The sequence below is a fragment of the Phyllostomus discolor genome, chromosome 1 (assembly GCF_004126475.2).
Source record: "Phyllostomus discolor isolate MPI-MPIP mPhyDis1 chromosome 1, mPhyDis1.pri.v3, whole genome shotgun sequence".
NCBI lineage: Eukaryota > Metazoa > Chordata > Mammalia > Chiroptera > Phyllostomidae > Phyllostomus > Phyllostomus discolor.
Window position 1 is genome coordinate 54,964,965 of NC_040903.2, and position 8,475 is coordinate 54,973,439.

Genomic DNA, 8,475 nt, shown 5'->3' on the forward strand with positions numbered 1-8,475 from the left:
CTGTGGATCCTGAGGGATAACTGGGGAGTCAAAAGTCATACACGGAATTTGGACCCCAAGCCCGTGCTGTTCAAGGATGAACTGTACATCCTTTATATGGCAGTGGGCATAGTTTAGATCCCGCTGTACACCCTTTACACATTCCAGCTTCCTTCTTCCTTAATTACATACGGTGATGGAGATGGATGGAAACTAAGCCTAAAAAGGTACTGGAGCATCCTCTTCTTTATTATAAGCATAAGGTTTATGACTTTGGCTCTGAGTTCAAACCTAGGTTCTACTTATTACCTTACCTCATTTGAGGTACTTAACCTATCAAGGCTTCCACTTATATGATCCTACTGATTAAAAGAGGTACAGCATGCCAAACGCCCAGCACAGGGCCTGGTGTATGTTACAGTCAATCCATGACGCTGCTCTCAGCACCACCACCCCCATCACATCCTCTGTGTCTCCGTTACTCCTGGAATGTGCTTCCATTGCAAGAGTGGTGACGCCTTCCTAGGCTTTTGTGTTTACAAATGTCTCTCCAGATTGTAAGCTCCATGAGACAGGAGTCACTCTACATGTCCAATACTAAGCATGCACGCACACACCATGTGGTTAACAAATGTTTGCAGAGCAAACTAGTGAATGAACATTCCATGTGATTACTTTCTTCTCTTGTTTCTATATAATTCAATTTTATAAACCTTTCTCCTGACGTAGTTATAGATGGACAACTAAACATGACCACATCGCGATCCTGCTGAAACACCAATCAAAGAACATTGCTGACACAAAGATTCCTTCGTCTGCGTGAGCTGCGGCCTATTACCAGGAGCACCAATCCCAGCACTGCACACAGACTCCCGTATCTACTGGGGCAAGGCAACGGGGCGCCCTTCAAACTGGGAAGTTCAAGAACCAAAGTCCATTTTGGCACAGGTAAGCATCTTTTCACTTTTTTCAGAACTTAAAAAAAAAAGGAGAAATGTAAATTAGTACCAAAAAAGTCAGAAAAAGGGAAATTTCCACGCAGGGATTACGTACCAGAGGGGATGGCCTGGGAGCTCATGGCACGTGCCGGCTGCAGCCTCACCGGGCCTGGATGTCACCCCTGCGGCCCTGGCTCACTGTGGGCTGGGACCACCCTTTCCCGCTGCTTCCCACAGCCAACCTGCTCCAACCCCAACCCTGAGGGTGTCCCTCCATGTTGAAAGCTCTGGAGAGGAAAAGTAAAAATTCCTCAATCAAAGCTCTCCTCAAACTCACTCTCCAGTATATTTTCATGGACACGGGTCCCTGCTAGGAAACAGCCCCCTGAGCATGTGGAACAAAGCACAGGATCTACATGACCAAGCACTTCTAACTTACACGCAAGCCGGAGTGGCTGCAAAGCACAAGCTGCCTTCCGAGATCTTTCAGAAATATATATTTTTTTTAGAAAGCAGCAAACGTTAATTCTGTGCTGTGTATGTACAATTTCTACTTGCAAGGGAAAAGTTATCCAAAAACAAGCTCATGTTTCAGTTACTTTCCAGGTACTGCCACACGAAAAGAAAGCCAAAATAAATTTCAAACCCTTTCCCCCAAAGTTCAGGCCTTTGAAATGCCCTGACCTGACCAGTTTCAAAAGTGGTGCTTCCAAGTTTCAATTCCAAAGAACCGTTTTCTAAGAGCAAAGTTTCCTTTAAATAAAAAATCATGATAGAGTATTAGCCTAATTATTAAACCCGAAGCAGGTGGCAGCCGAACAGTTCTGACTTGGACCACAGACTACAAACTGTTGAGAAGAACAGATAAGGCAGAAAGGGTCTACTTCTTAAGAAGCATTGTCAAAATGGGAGGAAGGACTGTATATTTCAAAGTTTCTAAGAGAGTAAATCTTAAAAGTTCTCATCACAAGAAAAAAAAAGTTTGCAATTATATGTGATGATGGATGCTGACTAGACTTATTATGGTGATCATTGTGCAACGTATACAAAGATCAGATTATTATGTTACATACCTGAAACTAATATAATGTTGTATGTCATTATACCTCAATTAAAAAATTAAGAGGGCTTCAAAGGGGGCAGGGAGGAAGAGAGAAAGAAAGTGCAGAGCAGCCCTGGAGGGAAACAGACACAGACACAGACACGCTCTGGAAACCCGAGGAAGGTACAGACACAGAGGGTCTCGTGCACAGAGGAGGAGCCGGAGAAAGGGCTCACAGAAGTTGACAGAAAGAATAGCAAGGGGGAAACCTACCCATGTCACAGAGAGGGCTGGAGAGTGGGGGAAAGCAATTAAATACCAGTGACAGATGGAGATAAGGGCATCCAAGGCAAAGTGTCCATAAGACACTTGAAACCGAGGGCTGCCAGGAGGTGACTGGGCGAGCAGCAACAGACCAGGAGCAGGAAGGGCAGCATGTCAGAGGCAAAACAAAGGGTCTCAGAAGGAGCAGGAAGCTGCCAAAGCGAGGGGGCAGGAGGAGGGCTGTTAGGGTGTGTGTAAGGAACAGCACAGGGGCGGCACAAGGAGCATCGGAGGAGCCCTGAAGCACAGGAGAGCTCTCTCTAGCGCACCCCCAAAGCTCATCACCTTCCTCCTCCTACCGGGAGATAGCTGTTGTTTCTAACCTCCTAGGAGCACGATGTTGAGGGGACACCCCTGTCACCATTACCGAGGGGTGGGGGCTCATGTTTCAACAGTCCCCCTGGTGGAAAAGACAAGACTGGTTAACTTCGTTGCCATCCACCAGGAACTGTGTAGCACTCCAAACCATTAATCAGGAATAAACACTTAGATGAAACAAATGCGAGGTCATCTTCGGATAGGAGCAGGACTGGATACTGGGCCCAACAGCCACTGCTGGGCCTGTGTGCATGCCTGTGTGTATGCATGTGTGATGGGAAGGAGGGGTCCGTGTGTTGTTAGAAAGCTGGCAGTTGCACTGGAGAGTCAAGACTTACAAACATACCATGATCAATGAATCAGTAAAATGTGCAGGGAAGTATAACAAGAAACAGGGAGTTATCCCAGGGGAAGAGCCCAGCGAGGACCACTGTACTCGGCACTCACAGTGACGCCTCCGTGAGCAGGTGACTCAATCTCTCCAGCTTTGTGTGAGTTGATCCTTCTAAGACTGGGGCTCTGTTTTGAGTCAGGGCACTTTCATTCTAGTCCTGGCCCAGGCAAGGTGCTCAGCCGCCAAGCCTCAGTTTCCTCTTCTGCACAGCAGAGCCCCCAGGCCATCAGCCCTGAGAGCCTAACAGAGCTCTCGAGAGTCTCCAATGGAATGGCAGTAAAACCAGCTGAAAGCTGAAACACTGTGGAAATCTAATATTACTGTGCAAAACAGACCAAGTAAAAGATACGTGAAGGTATAAGTGGAGCCCAGAAGGGATTAAAGGGTTTAAAATTGTGGATCTAACTCAGCAGCTCTGAATAGCTGGGGATCTGAAACAACAGCACTTCCCAGTACAAGAGCCCCTAAGAATAAGGTGAGATTCAGAGTCAGAGGGTGCTGTTCATGTCCGAGTGATTACGGTTTATTTTATATCGTCTTCTAGAACCAAGGGACTTCAGCTGACTGAATCCCAATAAGTGGTTGTGATTTATGCTGCAGCTTCTAGAGAGCATTTATTCACCTTCACTCACACTAATTGGGAGGGGAAAATGCCTTCCAGTGCTGAGCGAGAGTTTGGGGACAGGGAGGCTGAGGGAGAGACAGGGGTCTCCATGCAAACACAGGGCTCCTCTTTTTAGTACAGATGCTCACAATATGAGAAAATGCCTCTTCTGTCTTCCTGTGCCCAGACTCTCCTTATTGATTTTTATTGGCACATGAACTTGTTACTCAGGCTTCATGTGAGCTGACATGATTACAACACCAACATCATTACAAAAAAGGTTCCTGAAGAGGTGATTTCACAAAATGGGGCTGCCTCTACAACAGCCCTCATATGATAACTGTTTCTGTCTCTTGGGTTATAAGCTGTGAGTCCATCTGGGGCTGGGCCCAAGCCCTTACTCATCTTCATAGTTCTTCAGGCCTGCAGCACTGTAAACACTCAACAGATTTGTTGAATTAAACCAAGAGCCAAACCGCCTTGGGTAAGTGTAAACTGCTTGGAAACAGATTTTTCTCATGGACAAGATAAGGGGTATGGGGTGCATTTTAATCCTCAGCTCTGACAAATGCAAGGTAACCTAACATCTAGACACACATTGTAACTTTCATATGTTTCATGAAATATGTGTATAACTAAACCTGATTCATATGGCAATTAACCCCCCCCCCCAATATTAGACCCATTCCTTTGGTAGTCAGTGAACTACAAAAGCAGCCTAGGCTTTAAGTATGGGAAAATATACATGCTAGTTACCCTTAAAAATTTATTCAGAAAAAATGTTAATTCTGACATTTATTCTTAAACCTTCTCCCCTGACTGACTGTATCTGGAATAACATTGACATAGGAGAAACAAATAAAACTATTTACAACAGCTACAGTTTAACAAAGGCGTCTGGATTTTCACCTTCCTTGGTTACTGCATAAAAGCAGCAAATGTAAGTACAGTTGCCCCAGCAGCTGGCAAGTTCTCTCCCATCTGCGAAGAGGTTGTGGAGCAGCTGGGGAATGCAAGACGCCTTTGAACAAGCTGCCTGTTCACCTCCCCACAATGGAAGCACAGCCGCGCAGGTCTGGTACACGCCCTGCAGCTGCTTCCTTCTTCCCAGTCCCAGCGCAACAAGTAGCTACAATGAGTGAGATGCTCCTAACCATTTGCATGCTTGCACGTGAGTACGCGCACGCAGCTTATTTTCCAGTGTGGGAGAAAGCTGCATTTTGTATCCAAGTGTAAAACCTCTATAAGGCTTTAAATGGCAATCCCTCCCAGTGCTTCAGTACTTTCCACTTCTTGGTGACAACTTTCATGATAGGGTGTTGATTGAGGCCATTATAAGGTTTGCAGTACTTTAGCCCATGATTGTTTAAAAGAGAAATGCAAAAGTAAAATCAAGAACTACGAAATAGCAGTGGAAAAGGTCTTTCAAGAACAACTTGACATATCATAAGAAACCATTTCTCCACCTGTATTTGCTAAATGGAAAAGCTTCCAAGTTTTGTTAACACATGAAAGAGCTATACTGGTTATTTACTAGTTGTTTAGCTTAACTGAACATATGTGTCTTTATGACACCTTCCAAAAGTGAGTTTAGCAATTTTCAGATCACACACAGTTTACTGTATTTGAGCAAATGTTTCTCAAATGCTATCTCAAACTCTCCTACCTTTGCTGTCAGTTTGGTGGCTCACCTTTAAACCAAGAAGACTGTGCCCACACAGGTTTCACAGGAGCAAATAACAGTGAGTGACTGAGCAAAGAGAACACTCGCTTCCTTTTCTCTGGTTTGTTTGGTTTGGTTTTTTTTTTAAGTCCTGTCATCTTGATCATTAGAATACTGTCTCCAAATTTAAAGGAAAGAGCAATGGCTGCAAGGCTGGCCACAAAATGACACAGAGGTACAACTCAGAGGGAATCCCCACAGTTCTGAGCCTCTGGTACATTCCTTGGGCAACTAAACAAAGTTTTCCATCCGTGCTAAGCTCCCCCCACCACTACCACCACCACTTGCTGACAAAGAATGACCATGTGCACCACACTGCCGTGTTAACCAGGAAAAACAGGGAGGTCAGGGCAGGGGTCAACCATGTAGCCATGTTACCTTTTTGGCTGAGGGAAGGGAAGAAAAGGATTCTGTTCTTAAACATCTTGGTCATTAGTTAATGTGTTGAGCAGTGACATAATTTGAAAACAGAAAGTATTTTATCATTTGTCTTAGAAGAGCTAAGTGAAGCTCAGACTGGAGGAGCAGCGTGCTGAGCTATAAATGGTGCTGGGGCCATTTGTCGCTGGCCGTTCAGACTTCAGAAGCTTGCCCTTAAGCACCACGCCTTGTCACTTCCACAACTGATGACACTACACTAGGACATTCCGAGTCACAGACTGCTATTCCAGACTCTCAAACATCTTTCCCTACGGAAATCCATCTTAAGTATATGCAGGACAATGCCAACGTCCCATATCACAAACTTGAGCTCAACAAGGGATACAGGTGTGTGAATAACACCATGTTCTTAGAGGCTTACAAAGAGGTTTAATTCATCAGGTAATCAAGGTTAGCCATGTGTCCAAGGCAGACTTCACTTAATTTTAAGCATGTATGAAGAGGGGGCAAAGTCACACAGCTCTCAACAGGGTAAGAAGTCCAGTTCTCTGCTGCAGGGAAGGGCACAGAGCTCATTGCTGTAGAGTTCCTGACCCCAGGCCCACCTGCCTGAGACATTGCATAAAGCAAAGGACAGCTATTTCTGACTCTCTCTGGTGTTGTCAGGTAGTTCTAAGGGTTTTAATTGTCTTCATGTACCCTAAGCATTAAGCTAAGATTGGTTGAGGCACTGGCCCTACCAAAAGTCAGCAAGATGTGGAAAGTTGACTGAACCCTAATGCCTAACCTGCTCTGCTGAACCCAGGGTGGCAGCAGATACCCTGCCTCTTCAATCAGCAATCCACAAAAAAACCCTTCAGGAACAGCCTCTGGCAAAGGCTGCGGGGAGCAAATGTATACTTTGGAGGAGGACAGGCTCTGAGTCCCGTATCATCTTTAAACTTCAATTTCCTTATCTGTAACAAAAACAACCTCTTCGGAGGAGGCTGTGAGGTTTAAAGAAGGAAGGTGAAGATCCTTCCAAAGTGTGCTTGTAAGATCCTCTCCTACAATAGGCTCTTCAGAAAAACCAGTTTCTGCACTTTCCCTACTACGTGAGAAGGGAGTGGCTGCAGATAAGAAAACAAACGAATTCTCTCGATTGATTGCTAAGGGATAAGGTTTCACACCAGAGCACAGGCCCCTGGGTTTCCCTCCAGCAGCTCCTCCTCCTCTGCCCGTCCGGCGCGTCTGGCGAGTGGTGGACAGGCTGCCCCTGCCTTTTCAGTGCAGTTCATGTGCAGGTGCTGGGGTTTGTACAGTTACCCCAAACTCATGAAAAACAAGGGCTCTCTTAATTTCTCCTACTGTCCTGTCCCCTTCTGGGGAGCGTCCAATGGCAATAAACTGTTACCGTGACAGCTGTAATATCTGCGCCAGACGCGCTGAACCCCGCACCTGACCCAGATTGCGGCCTGGACTGGATCCTCCCAGCCCACAGTAATGCAATTACCGCCTTCGGGAGCTCCGCTCCAGGTGCCGGGGCACTACGCACTCCCTGGAGCCCCCCGGCGTCTAGAATCTGCAGGGAGGGGCGTAGACAGCTGGCCCGCTGGAAGCCAGGCGCCGGGAGTTCAAAGCTGCGCTGCACCCCCCACCCCTTCCCCCGAGGCACGACCCTGGGACCTGGAGGAGAGGCACTGGGCCAGGGCCATTCGCCCGGAAAAGAGACAGGCGATGTCGCAGTTCTGAACACAGGAGTGCCCCTCCCGGGCCGCCCCCTTTCCCGCCCCTCCTCCCCACGTAACGGGCAGCGGGGCTAACTTCCCGAAACTCGGCAGAGGGAAATCCTGACCCGGCCAGCACCTCCCGGCCGCGAGCGGAAGTGGGTGGAAGGAGTGGCCGTGCAGCGCCTTTGTTATCAAGCTTGGGGACCCTGCGGGCCTCTGGGAGCACCCAGCCGCCGCGTCCCGGGAATCCGCCGCCCCCTCCCTGCAGGACCAGGTGAAACCCACCCCACTTCTGGTCCCCGAGAGACGCACACAGCCTCGTGTCCTGGAGTCCACAGCTTCAGCCCTGCGCTGCGTCCCCTGCCCCTGGGCTGCCGCGCGGAGAGACCGTTCTCACCTTCCCGAGCTTTCCCCAGACCTCCTCTGGGCAGAATCCCGGCTTCCCGCCGACAGCGGCTCGCCAGCCCCGACTTCTCAACAGCGCCACCGCCACTCCCCGCCTCCCTTCTCAAAGCTAGGATCGGCCCCGGTCTCCAGCTGATTCACGGGGCTCCTTACCTGGAGGTTCGCACCAGTCCCCTCCCACCGCCGGCGCGCACGGCGCCCGATCGGGCGCTGGCGCCCTCTGCCGGGCCACCAGGCGGGAGCGCCCTGGGGACAGCGAGGAGCAGGGCAGAGGGTCGGCAACATGGAGCCCAACCCGGGGGCAAGGAACCCCGCACCTCCCCCCGCAGCTCACCCCTTTTCCTGAACAGGGGTCAGCGCGCGGCGACCCTTCTGAGCCGACACGCCTGGGCCGGAGCCAGACCCCGGGCGAAGAAGCCCAGAGCTGTCGCCGAGCCCCGGGCACCCACTTGCGCCCTGAGTCGCCTACTCAGCCCTTCCTCCAGGAGGTGTCCCGAGGAAACCGCGATGACTTGCGTTTGCTCGTCCTGTTTTTAAAACACTAGAAAGGCAGCTACGCTGTGTGCAAACCAAGTTTGCGTCCAGTATCTCAGCAGCCCTCTTCTCGCTAGTGAAAGGCACGGAAGGGAGGGCGGTGGCCTGTCACACTTCCCCTCAC

At 49.1% G+C, this 8,475-nt stretch overlaps 1 protein-coding gene across 2 annotated transcripts in view; it reads right to left on the reverse strand.

Moving 5' to 3' along the window:
* Positions 1-8,217, reverse strand: part of SVIL (supervillin) — a 213,392-nt gene extending 205,175 nt beyond the window's left edge. For both annotated transcript variants that reach the window (XM_036022710.1, XM_036022716.1), the window contains exon 1: positions 7,810-8,217. The gene's annotated coding sequence lies outside the window, so the exon portion shown is untranslated. The remainder of the gene's footprint in view (positions 1-7,809) is intronic.
* Positions 8,218-8,475: the final 258 nt, after the last annotated feature.